A 20,264-nucleotide genomic window follows, 5' to 3' on the forward strand; every position below is an offset into this window, starting at 1 on the left:
ATAGGTCCGAGTTTGAATGTGCATGTCTAGGTCCGAGTTTCATGAGTTAGTGCCTTAGTCCGAGTTTGTACATGATAAACACTTGGTCCGACTTTGTGGCTAGGGAGTAAAGTTGTCCGAGTTTTAACTAAATGCCTTTGGTCCGAGTTCTTTTGCTTGAATAATAAAGAGTCCGACGTTTGAAAGACACAAGGGTCCGACTTTCAGCTTCAACCCTTGTCAAATGGTCCGAGCTTTACCTTGCACATTGGTCCGAGTTTTTGGGCTCCCAACCTTGTCCAAGTTTGACAAGGGGATTTGGGGTCCGACTTTTAACACCCCACACCCCTTTATCCGGGTTTTAATCACCCTTTTGGTCCGAGCTTTAACCCCAAGCCCATGTATCCGAGTTTTAACCCCACCCCTCTAGTCCGAGAATTTCATGTTTGTTAGTCCGAGTTGTTGTGACTTGTTTCTCATGGTCTGACCTTTAAACAGGGGAACCCCCCCCCACACTTGTCTGAGTATTGAATCTGATGTGTGTTTAATATGAGGCCGCTGACTCGGTTAAACTTGTTAAGTCTATCAACGCCGTTGAATATACGAAGTATGTTAACATTGACACATACGTTAACCTCCATGTTAGACTGAAAGGTGAAAGTAAAGATGAGACGCATGAAATATGTGAATACGATGAACTGATTACATGATGTATGATTTTATGTGCATAATCATTTGATACTGAATGCAACGATATGATTCTACGTGCGTGAACATTCTATGTGATATCATCATGTACACAATAAACACACACAACACAATCGCTTGGATATTAAAGATGTGTAAAACCTAATTTGATGCAAGCACTCACATCGAATCATGTGCAATATATCCTAGGTCGTGTGTAACGGACTTAAACGATTAACAAACCCTAGAAGCAATAACATACCGAGCAAACCAAGGTGAGTTCACACAGCCAAGGCATGGGGTTCCCAGGGTGGGAATGGGATTGGATTACTTTATTGTACATACTCAGTTGATAGATCCTAACGATCAGAATACGACTAGACTAGTAACACTTATTGAACTGATCTTCGCACACCTGCCAAGGGTTGGCCGCGATATTATGACTGACTTCGCACACCTGCCTTTGGAAGGCCGCGAACTGGAATTTACTAATCTTCGCACACCTGCCTGGTAGGCCGCGATACAGATAAACCTAGTCTAGAATACATGGGATGAACATCCCCTAATATCTTCGCATCTACCTGGGAGGCCGCGATGGAAACTAATATGATACATGACATAACGAACGAACATACTACTACTCACACTGTACTATTACTGAACTGTTAACTGTGAACTCGCTCAACTAGTTGTTGATCCTCTGTTACATGCCTTGCAGGTCGTTAGATACTTATGGAGCTTGCACAGGGAGGAGCAGGTCGTTGTGGAGCATGGATTATGTTTTGAAACTTATTGAACTTATGTTACACTTTTGGGTTTTCTTACTTATGCTTCCGCTATACTTTGAAACTAAGATTATGTTTTGAACACCTATCGTATTGAATGATTGGTTTACATTTATTATACTTGATATTAATTACATGTTCGATATGATTGGTGGCTTGATCCTGGTCAGTCATGCTCCCAAGCGGTGATACTCCGCAGGTGGATTTTGGGGGTGTGACACTCAATCTCATTCAGGATCATGGATCCTTCCAATCATGAGATACATACAACATGGAGAGATTCCTACAGGAGAAAACCCTAGGGCTTCAAAATTAAGGTATCTCAATTTACAATATTGAATAATATGTTGTATAAACGATCTCTTGTAGGTCCATATCTAAGATGTATTGAGGATCCTGAAATCCAAGAAGTCTTAAAGGACTTTCATGAAGGAGATTGTGGAAATCACACTGGGGGCAGGGCATTATTCTCAAGGATCCTGAGGACAGGATACTATTGGCCTACTATGAAGAAGGATGTTGTGGAATATGCCAAGAAGTGTGATCCTTGTCAAAGACATAGTAATATCCTTCATCAACCAGCTGAACTTTTGCATCCTATATCCTCCTCTTGGCCATTTATGAGATGGGGAATGGATATAGGCCGTTGATTCCTAACTTTCTTAAAATCCTTGTGTCCCCAGCAACGGCGCCAAAAACTTGATGCGTGCGAAGTGTAGTATATTTTTGATGTATATTTTAAGCCCTTTTTACACTTTTAGCCAAGTTTTAAATTTATAAAACACGATATTTACTAACACTAAACACACATGTGGGCATGTGCACCCATAGTGGACGTAGTATAGTATTGGTAAGATACCGAGGTCATCCAAGGACACAAGAGCTTTTAGTACCGGTTTATCCTTAGGGCGTAAACATAGTTTACAAGAGAGTCTTCTGCTGTTGATGATCTCCTCCCTTGTCGGTTACTTCTTGAAGATGATCCGCTTGTTCTGCTTGCCATTTTCTGTGAAAGAAACCGAAGAAGGCTAAATTTTCACAAAACAGTTCCTCGGACACGGCCCTGTGCTCGCTGAGCACGGCCCCGTGTCCATTTGTCTGCAGGATTTTAGGCTAAGGAGTCTTGGAGTTTTAAATTATTTTCATGGATTTTAACTGTGTTTTAAGCTTAGATAATTTAAAACAAAGTTATACAACTAACTTTAAACAAGAATCCTTAGCAAATAATCTTACAAACTTCACATAGAGGTTTGGAATCATGGAGTTTCCAAGCTTCCATGGAGGAAATGTTGAAAAAAAAATTTGAAAGAAGAGGAAATGAATAAAAGTGGAAGGGACAAGATGGTCCTTGGGAACCTTCTTTTAGCACTTACCTAGGATGGTATGAGTGAAGATCCCAGGAATCTCTATCTATTGAAGTGGTCAAAAATGAGCAGGAATCAGGCTGCATTTAAAGAAAACGACAGCGCACTGGACACGGCCCCGTGTTCGCTGGACACGGCCCCGTGTGCAGAGGAAATCCTGACACATTTTGTCAGTATTCTGACAAAATCAGCAGAGAATCTTTTAGGTGAGCACGGGGGCGTGTTGACCTGGACACGGCCCCGTGTCTGGAAGCTGTCTCATGGAGTTTTGTTACTTCTTAAGGATTTCGTTGATATCGGGTGGTTCCTTACTAGTTGGGACAACCCCAAAGTGCCTAAGATACCTTAATTGTCCTAGACTAAGGCGAGAACGCAAGAGGTTGTCGGTGAGGGTAATTCCTATTTTCATTCTAGGTGGACAAGTCCAACCCTTTCCCGGGCTCTCGTTAAAGAAGGTGTATGCCGAATCGCTCAGGTCTATGTATGCATCGAACGAAGTCGATGGAGAGTCCTTCACGGCACAATCGGCACAGGGACGACTATCGTCCAAGTCTTCGCTAGGTATGAAGGTATTTTTGGGAGCAACGAGGTTGTCGGAATGCGGTTCCAACATTTCTTCATGGTCATCGTCTTGGGGCGGATCAATAAAGTCCTTCCTAAGCTCTTTTGACCAATTTAGAATTAGCTCTTCTAGTTGAAATAACTCGTCAAGGAGCATTTCCCCTAGAATATCTGGCTGGGCGCATTCGAGGGAGAGATAGTGCTTATTTTTACTTTCGCCCCTCTTAAGGTTATAAGGAATCGGTGGGTCTATGTAGTGGGGCCTATAATTTAGAAAGTAACATTCTAATTCTTTATGTTCGCCTCCACATAATTGACACCACGTACCATAAGAGTACCGAAAGTAAAAAGAATTACTATCACTCATGTGTATGTCAGAAATTACCAACCGTCGGGATCTAACGGTTCTGTTTTCAGTAAGTGAATCTTGGGCACGGGGGCGTGTTGAGTGAGCACGGCCCCGTGTTCAGCTTACTACTTAAAACAGGATTGCCAGTTCCAATGATTGAGCACGGGGGCGTGTTCAGCGGGCACGGCCCGTGCTGAGCTCTGCAGAAGCTGAAAACTAAGAAAATCCTAAAAAAATTAAAAAGAAAAATAAAAATATGATTAGGCCGTTGATTCCTAACTTTCTTAAAATCCTTATGTCCCCGGCAACGACGCCAAAAACTTGATGCGTGTGAAGTGTAGTATATTTTTTATGTATATTTTAAGCCCTTTTTACACTTTTAGCCAAGTTTTAAATTTATAAAACACGATATTTACTAACACTAAACACACATGTGGGCAAGTGCACCCATCGTGGACGTAGTATAGTGTTGGTAAGATACCGAGGTCGTCCAAGGACACAAGAGCTTTTAGTACCGGTTTATCCTCAACGTCTAATCAAATCAAAAAGTTAGAAAAGAATTTTTTTTAACTAAGAAAATAAAAACTAACTAAATGCTGAAAAATAAAATAAAATAAAAACAGATAGATAAGATGAATCACTTGGATCCGACTCGTGTATTAGTATAACCTTTGATTATTTTCGCACTTTTGCACTTGTTTAAGAGATTATCTTAGTTATTGTAGTAGGCCCCTCTTTTGAAGGCGACGTTACCCTCAACCCAGTAGTTTGAGTCAGCAAGGATACAATCCTAAAGGGTTGGATTATTGGAAGATAATGAATTAAGTTATTAATGCAAATTATGGTAGGCCCCGCTTTTGGCGGTGACGTTACCCTCGACTAAGTAGTCTGAGTCAGCAGGGATACAGTCCTAAATAGCCGGGTTATAGTATTAATAGTAGTTAACTTATGATGGGTCAAAGAGTTTGGATCCCCGCCATCCAATACCTATGGGCATTGAAGGAGATCCTACTAAATTTGACCCAGGTCCCTTGCAGGACCTCTAAACGCTGAACAAGGGCAAGACCCTTACCAAACTGTTCCCTTAACCCCCGACCAGGTAGCCAACATACCTCCATATAGACCGTGGAGATATGAATGGTGAAAATCTTTTATTTTATATAGACAGTAAAATAATGCCAAGACACCACAGACAAACGATAAGGAAAGATCACCTTCAACATAAGCAACTAGTTATTAAAGTCATTAACACAAAACCAAATAAAAAGTGCAAAAGATTAAAAATAAAAAGTATTATACTAAACACTTGTCTTCACCAAGTGATGTAAGAGACTTAGGCAAACATGGCCTTGATTGTCAAGAACTCTTACGATCAATCTTGGATCCCGAGACAACTCACACACTCTATGATGGACAATGGATGATGGTGGTGGATGATGGTGTTGTGATGGTGGTGGGTGGTGGATGAAGTGTGAGAGAGGTGGTGTGCCAAGGGATGAGTTGAAATGAAGCCAAGCACTCCTATTTATAGGCTGAACAGAAGGCTGGGCACGGCCCTGTATCCGCTGGACACGCCCCCGTGCCCGTCTGACACTCTCTCTCTTCATTAATTGTAATTCGCAATTACAATTAATGCGCCTGCTATACTTTCGCCACGCCCCCGTGCTCACTGGACACGGCCCCGTGGTGGGCAATAGAAGCTTCTATAGGTTTGTCTTTTCTGCTGCTTCTTGGGCATGGCCCCGTGCTGGCTGAGCACGGGGCGTGTTCAGTCTTCTGATTTCTCTATTTTGCTTGGGAGGATACCGTTGAGGGGTCGGGCAATCCACTTTTGTTCCTTTTCTTGTATTTATGTTAGATTTAGCTGTCTTTTTACTTCTTTTGTGAATTTGAGCTCATTTCATCCTGAAAATACAAAAGGAAGACAAAAACACTCTTTTCCAACATTAGTACTTAAAAAGGGTTAGTTTTATGCCTTATTTGATGTAATTTATATGTTGCATTTTACACACATCAAATACCCCCACACTTGAACTTTTGCTTGTCCTCAAGCAAAACTCTTTAATATGTGGCTTACACTCCCAAATGGAATGGGTAGAAGAGAAGGTTTTGCCTTGTCATAGAGTGTTGAGAATCCAAGATCTTTTTGGGTTTTATTTTTATCTATTTACAATCCTATTCGTTATGATTCGTTTAGAACGGTTCATAGGGGAAATTACTTATTTGGGCATAACATGCCTTTTTAAAATTCCATTTATATACAAGTTCACATACCTCACGGGAGAAATCACTCACACTCGGCCGAAGGTGTATTTTTAGTGAATCACTCGAGAGCGGCATGGAACTTATTCCTACCATAAGCTTGCCAAGCAATCAATCCTCCTCCTTTTTAACTTGTTACCTTTGTAAATATCAAGAGGACTTTTTGGGTATAGGCTTGGGCTAAAGGTGGGTGAATGGGTTAGTAGAAAAGGGCGAAAAACGTAAAAAGCGTCGGTTTTCGTAAAACACTTTGTTTTAGTGACTTTTTATTTCGAAGTATTTTTCCAAACAAGATTTTTGTTTTAAGAGCTTTGTTTGTTTATTTCTAACTTCATCATCATCATCATATATATATATATATATATATATATATATATATATATATATATATATATATATATATATATATATATATATATATATATATTTTCAGTCACACGAAAAACCGAGCTTGTTACTAAAATAAAGGGTGAAAATAAAAATAGTTTTTGGTGGGTAAAAAGGTTTTTAGGGTAAAGAAATGAAAGGTTTAGGCTCAAAGGGGTTAACTAGGGGGGTTTTTGGGTAGGTGAAAAAAAATGAAAAATAATGGTGTAGAAAGAAAAATGGTTAGTCCTAATGCTTCCATCATTTACTTACTTGGGTTTAAGTTGGTAAGGACCGGGAATGAATCGTCGTGGCAAGTTCTAGAGTCATAAGAACCAAGCGGCTATTCACACAAGAAACGAAAAATGAGCATTTAGTCTAAAGATGTAAATTTGTATGCTCAATAAAGGCTCAAAACTCAATTTTTGTGGGAATGGGTTTTTATGTGATCAAGTATATATAATCAAATTTTAACTAAGCTTGTCATGCCTTTTCATAATTTTCTTATGTCGGTTCTTATTATCATGACGCTCTTGGTTGTAAATTTGTAAAAATATAACCTTATTAATCTTAGGATTCCTAACTTAAACTTTAGACAAGTAAAAAAAATGAAAATTTTTGAAAAAATTTGGGGTGTTTAGCGGTTCCAATAGAGTTTTGTGTAAGGCTTGTTATTAGGACTTGCAAAATTTCAAGATTTTAGCATCCCCCCACACTTAAATTACACATTGTCCTCAATGTGTCCCAAAAATAAATTTTTAGGTTGGTTAAATGTGTAATATGGTGTTAAAAAGCAAAGATTATGTTACTGGTAGTCTGGACACGGCCCCGTGGGGACCGGACACGGCCCCGTGTTCAGGTGCCAGTAACAAAAATTAAAGAAAACAAACAGAAGCCTGGACACGGGGGCGTGTCTGGTGAACACGGCCCGTGTCCAGTTACCTGAACTGGGCATTTTTCTGCAGGGGGTTCAGCACGGGGCCGTGTTGGTTGGACACGGCCCATGTTGAACCTTCTGTAATGGAGAAATTGATGTCGGTTGCCTTGTTCTTGTGCATGGGGTCATTTTTCTCGTTCCTTTTTCATCCTTTACCACCACGAGTGTGTTTTATTCCTGCAAATTAAAACTAAAAGATTAAACTAAACTAAGGATAGTTCCGCGGAATGCCTCCGTGGTGCGCCACGTTTATAAGAGTCCTTGGCTAGACCCAATGTGAGGTTATATATTTTCCGAGTGGGATGTTTGGCATCCCATGTTGCACCGTCGGAGAGCAGCATCCAAACTCGAATCAATAACCTTCATGTAGTTGACCGGGTCGTCGTCCTCTATTCTCTTCCCAACCCCGAATTTTACTTCATCATCCTCGTACCTTAGGGTGAGCGTTCCGTCATTCATGTCTACCACTGCTTGTGCGGTGGCAAGAAATGGTCTCCCTAGTATGAGGGGGACCTCGGTGTCTTCCTCCATATCGAGTATGACAAAATCGGCCGGATAGACGAATTTGTTTACCTTTACTAGGACATTTTCGATAACACCTTGCGGGAATTTGACGGATCGATCAGCAAGTTGTATGCTGATTTTTGTAGGACTCGTTGTTCCTAGGCCGAGTCTTTTAAACATTAATGAAGGCATGAGGTTAATGCTAGCCCCAAGGTCGGCTAGTGCATTACGAACGGGGGAGTCCCCGATTGAGCAGGGAATCGTGAAGCTTCCAGGATCGATTTTCTTTTGGAGAAGTTTGTTGAGTACGAGGGCAGAGCATTCTTCGCCTAAGTTAACTAATTGCAAAGTTTCAATTTTCTTTTTATGAGTAAGGAAGTCCCTCATGAACTTAGAGTATTTGGGCATTTGGGTTAGGACATCAATAAAAGGAATATTGACATGCAATTGTTTTAATAGACTTTCGAATTTTGCGAATTGCTCATTGGTCTTTTGACGGATTAACCTACCGGGGTATGGAACTCGAGGAGCCTTGGTAGGCTCTGATGATGGAGGGGAGTTCTTTTCCTGCAGAGGCGGGGGTATAGTCTCTTCTGTCAGCGGTGGCGCTTCCGTAGGCCCCACGGTGCGGTTTCGTAACGTGATGAGATGAACTTGCGCTTTTGGGTTTGTTTCGGTATTGCTTGGTAATGCGCCTTGTGGTCTCTCGGAAAAATTTTGAGCTAGTTGATTTAATTATTTTTCTATGTTTTGAATACTAGCTTGTTGATTTCTAAAATTTGATTCTAATTGTAGAAACCTTTCCGAGTTTTTCTTTTCAGTGTCGGAGATGAGGCGAGATACAGTATGTTCAAGCCTTTCTCGTCCACCTTGTTGTTGAGTGAAATTTTGTGACTCGTTTCTTGGTTGTTGAAAGTTTGTTCGTTGGGTTTGTTGGTTACTACTATTGCCGGGTTCTCTCCAACCAAGGTTTGGGTGGTTTCGCCATCCTTGGTTGTAAGTGCCCGTTGGAGGACCCGACGGCCTAGGTCTATAATCAATGTAGCTTACCGACTCTTGTTGATCGTTTGTTTCTTTCATACAACTCCAATTTTCATGTGGCCCACCACACCCTTCACAAGCCATAACCGAGACTGTTTTTGTCATTTCTATTTTTTTATTTTTGAAGAAAGGGCCTCAATTTGGGCTTGTAAAGAAGTGCTTTCATCAACCTTATGGGCGCCCGGGGCAATAGATTTATTGCCTCGGGGGGTGTGCCACTGAAAATTCTTTTGAGCAATTTTCTCAATTTGATTATATATTTCATGCGGGCGGCGATTACCTAAAAGTCCCCCGGAGCTAGAGTCGAGTGTCTACCTTGTGTGTGGCAACAAACCATTATAGAAAGTGGATACTTGTTGCCATATCGCAAGGCCATGATGTGGACACTTTCGCAATAGTTCCTTGAACCTTTCCCAAGTTTCATATAAGGATTCCCCTTCCTCTTGTGAATATGTATTAATTTCAGTCATTAATTTAGCCGTTTTAGCGGGAGGGAAATACTTATATAGAAATTTTTGGGCTAGTTCATCCCAGGTGTTTACCGATCCAGCTGGGAGGGCGTTGAGCCAAGCTTTTGCTCGGTCTTTTAGTGAAAAAGAAAACATTCGAAGGCGGATGGCGTCATTTGATGCTCCATTGATCCGAAAGGTGTCACATATTTCTAAGAAATTAGTAATATGTAGATGTGGATCCTCGTCCGCAAGCCCATGGAAGGTTGCGGAGTTTTGGAGCATTTGTATCAAGTGCGGCCGAAGTTCGAAGTTATTGGCTTCAACATTCGGTGCATTGATAGCGGCGCCTAGGTTACCTACGGTGGGTCGTAGATAATCCATGAGGGTACGTTGGTCCGCCATTGGAGGTGGATTCCCCGAAACTTTCTCTTGGTTTTTAGCTTTTAATCTTTTTCTGAGAAAGCGTTCGGGTTCTTCTAGAGGTTCTTTTATGTCCTTATTAGAACTGGAGCTCATACACTATGTAGAATGGCGTCTGGTTCCAAGTCCTGCAATAAAAACAGAAAAGAATGCTGGTCAGAAGGTTCACCACGGCCCCGTGCTCAGTGAACACGGCCCGTGGTCGGAATTACAGTGTTTGTTTTCCAGATCCCAGTTACTGGAGAGTTGGACACAGCCCCGTGTTGCACCTACACGGCCCCGTGGTCAGCCTTCTGTAACTTGGAAAACTAAAAACTGCCAGTGACTATGCTGGGCACGGCCCGTGTCCGACCAGGCACGGCCCGTGCTGGGCTCTGCAGAAGCTGAAAAACTAAGAAAATCCTGAAAAAATTAAAAAGAAAAATAAAAATATGATTAGGCCGTTGATTCCTAACTTTCTTAAAATCCTTGTGTCCCCGGCAATGGCGCCAAAAACTTGATGCGTGCGAAGTGTAGTATATTTTTTATGTATATTTTAAGTCTTTTTTACACTTTTAGCCAAGTTTTAAATTTATAAAACACGATATTTACTAACACTAAACACACATATGGGCAAGTGCACCCATCGTGGACGTAGTATAGTGTTGGTAAGATACCGAGGTCATCCAAGGACACAAGAGCTTTTAGTACCGGTTTATCCTCAACGTCTAATCAAATCAAAAAGTTAGAAAAGAATTTTTTTTAACTAAGAAAATAAAAACTAACTAAATGCTGAAAAATAAAATAAAATAAAAACAGATAGACAAGATGAATCACTTGGATCCGACTCGTGTATTAGTATAACCTTTGATTATTTTCGCACTTTTGCACTTGTTTAAGAGATTATCTTAGTTATTGTAGTAGGCCCTTCTTTTGAAGGCGACGTTACCCTCAACCCAGTAGTTTGAGTCAGCAAGGATACAATCCTAAAGGGTTGGATTATTGGAAGATAATGAATTAAGTTATTAATGCAAATTATGGTAGGCCCCACTTTTGGCGGTGACGTTACCCTCGACTAAGTAGTCTGAGTCAGCAGGGATACAGTCCTAAATAGCCGGGTTATAGTATTAATAGTAGTTAACTTATGAGGGGGTCGAAGAGTTTGGATCCCCGCCATCCAATACCTATGGGCATTGAAGGAGATCCTACTAAATTTGACCAAGGTCCCTTGCAGGACCTCTAAACGCTGAACAAGGGCAAGACCCTTACCAAACCGTTCCCTTAACCCCCGACCAGGTAGCCAACATACCTCCATATAGACCGTGGAGATATAAATGGTGAAAATCTTTTACTTTATATAGACAGTAAAATAATGCCAAGACACCACGGACAAACGATAAGGAAAGATCACCTTCAACATAAGCAACTAGTTATTAAAGTCATTAATACAAAACCAAATAAAAAGTGCAAAAGATTAAAAATAAAAAGTATTATACTAAACACTTGTCTTCACCAAGTGATGTAAGAGACTTAGGCAAACATGGCCTTGATTGTCAAGAACTCTTACGATCAATCTTGGATCCCGAGACGACTCACACACTCTATGATGGACAATGGATGATGGTGGTGGATGATAGTGTTGTGATGGTGGTGGGTGGTGGATGAAGTGTGAGAGAGGTGGTGTGCCAAGGGATGAGTTGAAATGAAGCCAAGCACTCCTATTTATAGGCTGAACAGAAGGATGGGCACGGCCCCGTGTCCGCTAGACACGCCCCCCGTGCCCGTCTGACACTCTCTCTCTCTTCATTAATTGTAATTCGCAGTTACAATTAATGCGCCTGGTGTACTTTCACCACGCCCCCGTGCTCACTGGACACGGCCCCGTGGTGGGCAATAGAAGCTTCTATAGGTTTGTCTTTTCTGCTGCTTCTGGGGCACGGCCCCGTGCTGGCTAAGCACGGGGCGTGTTCAGTCTTCTGATTTCTCTATTTTGCTTGGGAGGATACCGTTGAGGAGTCGGGCAATCCACTTTTGTTCCTTTTCTTGTATTTATGTTAGATTTAGCTGTCTTTTTGCTTCTTTTGTGAATTTGAGCTCATTTCATCCTGAAAATACAAAAGGAAGACAAAAACACTCTTTTTCCAACATTAGTACTTAAAAAGGGTTAGTTTTATGCCTTATTTGATGTAATTTATATGTTGCATTTTACACACATCAAGGCCATATAAATTTATAAACTTGATAATCAATCCACTTTTACACACATAAGGGCTTAAAATATACATCAAAAATATACTACACCGTTGAGGGGTCGGGCAATCCACTTTTGTTCCTTTTCTTGTATTTATGTTAGATTTAGCTGTGTTTTTGCTTCTTTTGTGAATTTGAGCTCATTTCATCCTGAAAATACAAAAGGAAGACAAAAACACTCTTTTTCCAACATTGAAGAGGATGAATGTATCTCCGATGGACATTACTTCGAAATCCACTATGCTTGTTGGTTTCCGTAGAGAAGCTAGAAATACTGTAGGAAAGATAAAGTTACCAGTATACGTTGACGGGGTCAACTCGGTACAACGCTTCTGTGTGATGGACTCCTTATCCTGCTATAACATCATACTGGGAAGACCATGGATTCACGATATGAAGGCTGTGCCATCAACATATCATCAATGCATCAAGATCCCTACCCCTTGGGGAGTGGTCAAGGTTGAAAGTGATCAGCAGGAAGCGAAAGAATGCTACTCATCTTCGATGAAATCTTCAACTAAGCCTAATCAAGCATAGCAATTAAAGACGCGGGCCCGGGATACCTTGGAAGCTTCGGAGCAGGATGTGAAGAAAATTATCCTGGATCAGGATAATCCTGATATCTCGGTGCTCGTAGGAACCAATATCCCTCAGGATATTAAAGTGCAGTTAACTAACTTTTTGAAATGCAGGATGTCAACGTTTGCATGGAAGCATGAGGATATGACAGGCATATCCAAAGACATTATCACTCACAAGCTTGGAATTGACAGATCATTCAAGCCTGTTCAGCAAAAGAGAAGAAAATTTGCTCCTGAGCGGAATACGATCATCCAAGAGGAAGTTGAAAGACTATTGAAGTCCAAGATGATCAGAGAAGTCAAGTTCCCAAGGTGGTTGGCAAATGTGGTCGTAGTGCAGAAGAAAAATGGGAAATGGAGAGTCTGTGTAGATTACACGGACTTGAATAAGGCTTGTCCTAAAGATCCGTTCCCCCTTCCTCATATCGATGCAATGGTGGATGCTACTGCTGGGCATGAAATGTTAACGTTCATAGACGCATCCTCAGGATTTCTGTAGATTCAAATGGAGCCTTCGGATCAGGAGGATACTGCTTTCATGACACCAACAGGTATATATTGCTATACTGCTATGCCTTTCGGTTTGAAAAATGCAGGTGCAACATACCAGAGATTAGTAAACATGACGTTCAAAGATAAGCTGGGGGACACCATGGAGGTATATATTGACGATATGGTGGTGAAATCTAAAAAGGCTGAGGATCACCTCCAGGATATCAAGGGAGCATTTGATATCCTGGATCGTTATAACATGAAGCTGAATCCTGCTAAGTGCCATTTCAGAGTGGGGGCAGGAAAGTTTCTTGGATATATGGTGACGAAAAGGGGGATAGAGGCAAGCCCGGAGCAGATTAAAGCTATCTTGGATATAAAATCACCCTCGAATATGAAGGATGTTCAACGGTTAACAGGACGAGTAGCACCATTGAACAGATTTATTTCGAGATCCTCGGAAAAATGTAAGGAATTCTATGATATCCTCAAGAAGAATAAGAAATTTGAATGGGGAGCAAAGCATGAAGCAGCCTTACAGGATTTGAAGCGATATCTCTCAACTGCACCTCTATTGATGAAGCCTGAAAATGGTGAACCACTATCCCTATACCTCGTTGTATCAGGGAATGCTGTAAGTGCCGTTCTTATAAAAGACCATGAAGGTCAGCAATATCCTGTTTATTATGTTAGTAGAAGTTTGTTAGATGCTGAAACTAGGTATTCTCATATAGAAAAATTGATATTAGCTCTAGTCATGGCATCGACAAAGCTTAGACATTATTTTGAGACACATAGGATCCATGTTAAAATGAATTATCCTGTAAAAAATGTGCTTAGGAAACCAGAGATGTCAGGCAGGATGGCCAAGTGGTCAGTAAAGTTGAGTGCTTATGATTTAGTATATGAACCTAGAAATGCCATAAAGTCTCAGGCTTTAGCTGACTTTGTGGCTGATTTCAGTAGTGACATTCAGGATGAGGTAGACCTAGAAGTTCAACAGTTAGGAGGATCTTCAGGATCATGGACGTTGTATACTGATGGTGCATCCAATATAAGAGGTGTAGGTTTAGGTATACTACTAAAATCGCCATAGGGGGACATATTACCCTAGGCTATTAGGTGTGAATTTCCTGCTACTAATAATGAGGCAGAATATGAAGCTTTAATTGCAGGATTAGAATTGGCTAAGAGTATGAGTATCAAGAATTTGCAAGTATATGTTGACTCCTTGTTAATTACTAACCATTTTAATGGATCCTATGCAGTTAAGGGTGAGGAATTAATCGAATACCTCGATATTCTCAAAAAATTAGCAGGATATTTCGATGTTTTTACACTTGAACAGGTACCAAGAGAGGATAATGCTGAAGCAGATGCCTTAGCAAATCTGGGATCATCGATCAGGATACCAGAAGGAACCCAAATACCAATATTACATGTCTTGTATCCTGCAACGAATCCTCAGGATAAAGAAGTAGCGGGTATTCAGGATCCTGGAGCAGCGTATCCTGAAGAGGATCCTAAATCTTGGACGGCTCCAATCACGAGATATCTCAAGGAAGGACACATCCCTGAAAATGAAAACCCTAAGGCATTTAGGATGAAGGTATCACGATTCACTATTATAAATAATGTTTTATACAAGAAATCTCTTGCAGGACCGTATTTGAGGTGTTTGGAGGGTCCTGAAGCCAAAGAAGTACTTCAGGATATACATGAAGGAGATTGTGGTAACCATACTGGGGGCAGGTCATTATTCTCAAAAGTATTAAGGACAGGATATTATTGGCCGACAATGAGAAAAGATGCGGCAGAATATGCTCGAAGATGTGACGCATGTCAAAGACATAGTAACATATTACATCAGCCTGCTGAACCGCTGTATCCTATTGTTTCCCTTGGCCGTTTATGAAGTGGGGTATGGATATAGTGGGAAAGCTTCCAAAAGCTCCAGGAGGAAAGGTTTTCATGTTGGCAATGACGGATTATTTCTCCAAGTGGGTTGAAGCAGAAGCATTTGTTCAAGTTAGAGACCAGGAAGTAGTGTCCTTCATAAAGAGAAATATCCTGACCAGATTTGGAGTACCAGCCGAGATAATTTGTGACAATGGTTCTCAGTTTATAAGCAAGAGAACGACTGACTTTTGCAAAAGTTGGGGAATCAAAATGATAACATCTACTCCGGTACATCCTCAAGCGAATGGACAAGCAGAATCCTCAAACAAGATAATTGTCAATAACTTAAAGAAGAGGCTTGGAGCCAAAAAAGGAAGATGGGCAGAAGAATTACCCTTTGTCTTGTGGGCTGATAGGACAACGGTAAAGAATGCAACAGGCCAAACCCCATTTTCCTTGGTATTTGGAGCAGAAGCAATGATTCCAACGGAAATGACAATACCTACTGCAAGATCTACCCTACGGGATCCTAAACAGAATCCTGAAGTCTTGAGTCAGGATTTGGATACTATAGATGAAAAAAGGGATGCAGCAAGGCTAAGGATGGCAGCATATCAACAAAGAATATCCAAAGCATATAACAAGAGTATTAGGACCAGAAGATTTAAGGTTGGAGATTGGGTGTTAAGAAAGGCTTTTCAGAATACTACTAATCCTGCCAATGGCAAGCTAGCTCCAAAATGGGAAGGACCATATGAGGTTGAATCAGAAGCAGGGAAAGGAGCATATAGACTCAAGAATATGGAAGGGGATATGCTACCGAGATCTTGGAATGCTATACACCTTAAGCTTTATTTCAAGTGAGTTTAGAATTTAATTTCTAACTCAGGATGGTATGAATTCTATCTTTTTTAAATATGTTTGGTTTAATTTGTTCTTTGAAACCCAATACTAACTTAAGCATCGGAGGGGTGTTAGCCAAGCTAACACCCACCTTAGTTTCAGGATGTTTTGCAATATATGCTCCAGGATATAGCTCCAGGATGCTCACTCAAGATACTTCGGAAGATTAGAGGATTGGCCCCCTCTCTCACGTATAAGGGATTCTGATCCCTTCACAGGTTTAAAGGTATTCACCTTTCTTCCGAATTGGGTTTAAACACTCCGCCTGCAGCGCAAGTTATTCAGGCATAGTTCAAGGTGGCGGGACCAGTCCATGTAAAAGTGGCTGACAATTTCGTTACTGTTGGCTATATCCTGAATCCTAAAGGTATATGAGGATTGATCACCCTCTCTCACGAAAGAGTATTTTCATACTCTCTAAGGTTTAAAGGTTTTCACCTTTCTAAGTCTTGGAGTTTATACACTCCGCCTGTAGCGCACGAAAATTTGGGATTTTCCCCAGGATACAAGGAATTTATCTCCAGTACATTCTTGGGTTTTACCCCTGTAACATGAAAAATTGTCTATACAATGGGAACTGATATCCAGAAGATTTCTAAGTATTTGAAGACATTGTACACAGGGGACATACCTACTAAAGCAATGGTGTAAAGCTAAAAGGATAAGGCTCGGAACTAATGTACTAAGTGTCTCAGACAGGGGACATCTTCATTGGAAAAAGTTGCAGAGGCATTGAGGTTTGATAATAGGGTTATACCCTATTCCTGGTTTGATCTTTCCTTTGTAAACACCGTTTAAGTTTTTGATAATACTATGTTTGGTAAAAGGTTAAATATCCTGATATATTCTCAAAATATATTTTCAAAATACTTCTCAGAATATTTGATTAAAATATTTGAAACTAATACTAGTTTGAAACTTTGATCATTTAAGTATTATCAAAACAGGTTTTGGAAAAGTGGATTGTTTTTCACTCTTTAAAAGGCTTTCTACAAAGTTGAACGAATATTTGGAAGTCCTATCTGAAAAGTTTTTATAATATATCGCTGAGCATATTGATCAGGATATTTTTGAAAGATAGTTGTACGAAATTTTGCAAAGCTAAGATCTATGCTAAGAAAGACGGAAGATAATAGCAAGAAAAATGAAAGATGAAATTATTTTTTGAAACAATCAGTACTGGTTGATAACCGAAGGTTTCATCCTGAAACCCAGGACCCATCCACCTTCGGCTGTCAAATTGTTTTGATAAAAATTGTTCATAGGACATAAAATTGTTCAAACAATTTAAAGTAAATAAGCTTTAGGGGGCAGTGCCTTCTTCGTCCATAATGACTTCAGCAGCATCCGTCTTGGGATCCGCCTTAGCATCCTTCTCAGCATCGGTTGCTTTTTCAACTGCTATGGAAGATTCTTCGGCAGCTGGTTTGGAAGAAGTGCCGCCGAGGTTCTTTAGCTTGGATTCCCAGGCACCAACGTCCCAAGAAGGGCATTCGAAACCTGACGTTTTGGCTTCATGGGCCATCTTCAACCTGGCTTGAAGTAGAGAAATGACGACGGAACGCTTAAGGCTTTCCCGGTAGCTGACCATATCCCGTTCATGTTGCACATGGGCAGTTTCAAGATCGGCTTGGACTTGAAGAGTAGCTTTTTTGAGAGCAGTCTGGTGTTCTTGAATCATAGCTTTGAACTTCTCCTCGTAATGACGAGATTTGGCGGCTGCGATCATGCCTTGATCGGAGATTGTGACTTCTGCTTCCTTTAGCTTGGATTCAAGCGTCTTGTTAAGCCTGCAGGATTCTTGATATAGATGAACCAGACGCTCAAGACCCTGCGAAGGTAAGAGGACAGGTATTAATATTGATAGATCTTTGTAAATGATGTGAGCTGCAGGATGTAATTTGAGAATACTAACCTGGTTAAGAAAGGAAGTCATAAACCCGCTAGCTTCAATGAACCCGTGCTTCTCATAAGGAAAAGTGTCTGAAATGACGGGGGAATCGGGCTCTTTCCTTTTACGAGAGCTGGAGCTTCGGGGCTTGGTAGTTGGCAAGGGTTTGCTGATGACAATGGCTTTGGAACCACTGGGTTTGGATGAGGCTGTGGCCCTGGGACTAGGTTCCTTTTTAACCTGAACCTGATCAGAATAACTGTCCAACTCGTCGAGGTCAAAGACTTCAGGGATCTTGACCGGTGCTGCATAAAGGGAAAAGTTTTACATCATTATTACTCTTTATCTTATTATTATACTGTGTTGACTAATTATTTTAAAAGTAATCCTTACCAGACATTTCAGATGACGAGTATTGACTGGAACTCGGGACGTGTGTGGTGAAACTCCTGTCTATTGCAGGTAACTAGTAAATGGTGTTGATTCTTTCCTCTGATTCAGCGGTAGGGGGAGCTACTTCCTTGAAATTCACTGCATAAGGATCAAAAAGAAGGATATTAGTAGGAGATAAAAACCTAACGGTCCATGAGAATATTTATGACCCTACCGGTGGTTAACCAGTCCACCGGAAGGCTGGCACCCTCAGCAATGGAGTCTCGTTTGACAAAGAAAAATTTGCGTTGCCATCCGTCCTCGTTTTTGGTGGCTTTAAGAATAAGGGGTTTGCTAGAGGTCGAGAAAAGAAAGAACCGGCTAGAGCCGTGGGATCGGAGGCGATAAGCAATAGGCAGATCCTCGATGCAGAGGTCGGGGCAATGAAGGTTTTTGATTTGGTTAAGTACGATTAACACTCTCCAAACCATGGGCATGGTTTGAGCAAAAGAGATGCCGGTGGTTCGGAAGAATTGCATCATGAATTCGGGAAAAGGGTATCGAAGACCTAGCGAGAAAGGGTATGCTGGGAAGCAAACCCAATCAGCGGAAGAAACATCCGATCGAACTGACCGATCGAACGGTCTAAAGACCATGTTATCAGGGAAAGCACCGGAAGCTCTCAAAGCCGCAATGTCTGCGTTGTCAAAAGCACAGACCTCCTTTTCGGGATTTTTGAGGAGATTCTGCTGGGTGAAGGTCTCGGCAGCCATTACGAATAAGAAAAATTGACAGAAAGTAACTGAGAAATGGGGAATTACCTGGAGGCTCTGTTGGAAATATCTGCTTTTCAAACAAGAAGAGAGAAGATATAGGAGCATTGTGGATCTCCATTGAGCTAAAAGCGTGTTGGAGGTTATGATGTGATCTTGACCGTCGCTTCGTTTTAAATGCCTTGAATTATGGGATAAGACTTTTAAAATATATCCGTTGGATTGGTATACCAACCGATGTATTTGGGGACAATTGTTATGGCTCATTTTCTAAGCATACATATCTTGAACTATATCCTGCTTTTAATTGTTTATCTGCGATCAGGATACTGGACGGGGATATTGCTAACATCCTGGGTGATATCCTAAGGTATATCGAATTAATCACGTGCAGGTTAAAGACTGGGACTTGCTAACGGTCAAATGGACTTCATCTCCTCAAGACTCAGGCGTATTTGTTAAAGGAGAGACGTTGAACCCGAAAGACCATGTCTACAACGTTTGGCTAAGGAATATTCGTTGGATCCCGGTTATATAGGATAGTTACTTCGTTTTACTATAAATAGATGGGGGCGGATCAGATTAAGGCACTCAACTTACACATTTTCGAACACTTTCTCTCTAGCTCATCGCAAACACTACACACAACACTTGTATTCGAATTGCATTGTAACACGTAGTCGATCCGCACCACATCCTGCACTGTATCCTGATATTTGAAGCAATAGAAGAACAAGGCAGCTGCGATTGTCAGCTCCCGAGGTTTTATGCCGGCGATCTAGATTGGTCAAGGGCTTTCCTCGTACATCACGTGTCAACCTTTACCTTTTTGCTCATTGTTTGATTGTGGATACAGTTCGATATCCCGAGCCGTATCCTGAAACTGTTTTCATAACTAATTTGGTTAACACATTTTTCACACGTAATATTAGCACACTACCTCACTTAACTAATTTGATCACTAAATTGCTTCGGTAATTTTTGACCAAAACAGTAACACTTTCAATAATTCTTATACCACTAACCATGGCTTTATGCAGGATACAGGTATCAATCAAGTTATGGCTAGAGAATTGCAAAAGCTTAAGGATATGATATCCAGTGTTCCATGGGTAGTTAAGCCTATTCCCGAAATTGCAGATGGGAGCCATAAGATATCTCGTTTTGCACCACCTATTTGTGATGCTGAGATACCCAAGAGGTTCCAGATACCAAGCATGAAGTTATATGATGGCTCCACGGATCCTGGAGAACACATAGCTCAATACAGAGAAAGGATGGAGATTAACCCCATCCCAGAAAGGTTAAAGGAAGCATGTCTATGCAAGGGATTTGGATCCACACTTACAGGATCGGCTCTTAAATGGCTGCTAAGTCTTCCCCCTACTCTATTACTTCATTTGCAAATCTAGTTAAC

General features: G+C 41.0%; 1 non-coding gene across 1 annotated transcript; it reads left to right on the forward strand.

Annotated features, from left to right (window-relative positions):
• Positions 1-9,204: 9,204 nt before the first annotated feature.
• Positions 9,205-9,311, forward strand: LOC118486011. The gene has a single exon (XR_004877868.1). It is a non-coding gene; the product is annotated as a small nucleolar RNA R71 (small nucleolar RNA).
• The last annotated feature ends 10,953 nt before the right edge of the window (positions 9,312-20,264 follow it).

The sequence above is a fragment of the Helianthus annuus genome, chromosome 13 (assembly GCF_002127325.2).
Source record: "Helianthus annuus cultivar XRQ/B chromosome 13, HanXRQr2.0-SUNRISE, whole genome shotgun sequence".
Taxonomy (NCBI): Eukaryota; Viridiplantae; Streptophyta; class Magnoliopsida; order Asterales; family Asteraceae; genus Helianthus; species Helianthus annuus.